We start from the raw sequence: 1185 nt of genomic DNA, 5'->3' as shown, positions 1-1185 counted from the left end.
AGGAGCTGTGAGATGCTGGGATTGGTACCAGGAATCAGGCACTTGTTACGTGGCACCACACAGGGGGGACGATGGGGATGGCTCATCCATCCTGCCAGCTGGGTGCAGGCTGTGGAGAGAGGGAGTGGTGGGAGTGGTGAGAGAGGGTGGCTGATGGGGGGCAGGTGCTCGTAGCTGTTTATTTTTGGGGCATCCAACCAGTGGGTGTTCTGAATGCTGGTGACTGGGCTGCACCCCTTCCCTCTGCACCCCTTCCCCCTGCACCCCTTCTTGCTCACAGCTCAGTAGAAGCTGCATGGGTGCACCCAGGTGCTGGAGGAGGAAGGTATGTTCCCAGAAGGGAAAGCAGGGAGAGGAAAGCTGGTGTCCAGGCACAGCACTAGGCGGAGGCTTGGTGACAGGGAGTGTGACTTGGCGCGGAAGGGGACGGGCTGTGGGGCTGGCGGGGCGCCTGGCACTGCCTCTGCAGCGTGTGGGTACTGGGAGGAGGTTTGCAGTGGCTGGGTGCCTGCGGTGCAGCCTGTGCAGTGTGGCTCTCTGCAATGCAGGGGGGCTGTGCTCCTGTCACTGCCTGGGCAGCAGGTGGGGGGGGGATGGTGCCACTGGGTGGGCACCCAGTGAGGTGTCCCAGTGTGAGGCGGAGGGAATGGGAAGGAACAGTGTGTCTGCAGTGAGTGATGGGAACAGCATTTGCTTGCGCAGGGTGTGAGGTTGCCTGGTGACTGTGCAGCAGAGGGGGGATGCTGTGCCCACTGCTGCAGTGTGCTGGGGCTGTACAGTGCTGCTGCTCCCCGGGGTGGGGGGGGACACAGGCATGACAGCACTGCAGTGCAGGGTAGGAAGTAGCTCTGGGTGCCCTTAACACAGGGGTGGGCAGTGCTCCTCTTCTGCAAGGGGCTGGCAGTGCCCCATGTGCAGAGCAGGATGGGTGATGTCCAGGGCTCCTGCATCTCTGCAGTGCTGGGTGCGTGGTGCTGTGGTCGTGCCTTGCAGTGCAGTGAGGCTGGCAGTGCTCCTGTGTTGGCTGTGCAGGGAGGGCAGTGCTGCTCTGTCCCTGACGTGGCAGTGCCTGCTGTCCCAGCAGTGATGGATGGGTGGGATTCCTGCAGTGCAGGCAGTGCCTGGTGTCCCTGCAGTTAGGAATGGTTGGTACTCCTGCAGTGCAGCCAGTGCCCAGCATTCCTG

This window comes from Chaetura pelagica, unplaced genomic scaffold, assembly GCF_000747805.2.
Source record: "Chaetura pelagica isolate M959 unplaced genomic scaffold, ChaPel_1.0 scaffold217, whole genome shotgun sequence".
NCBI lineage: Eukaryota > Metazoa > Chordata > Aves > Apodiformes > Apodidae > Chaetura > Chaetura pelagica.
This window is presented reverse-complemented; position numbering follows the sequence as displayed.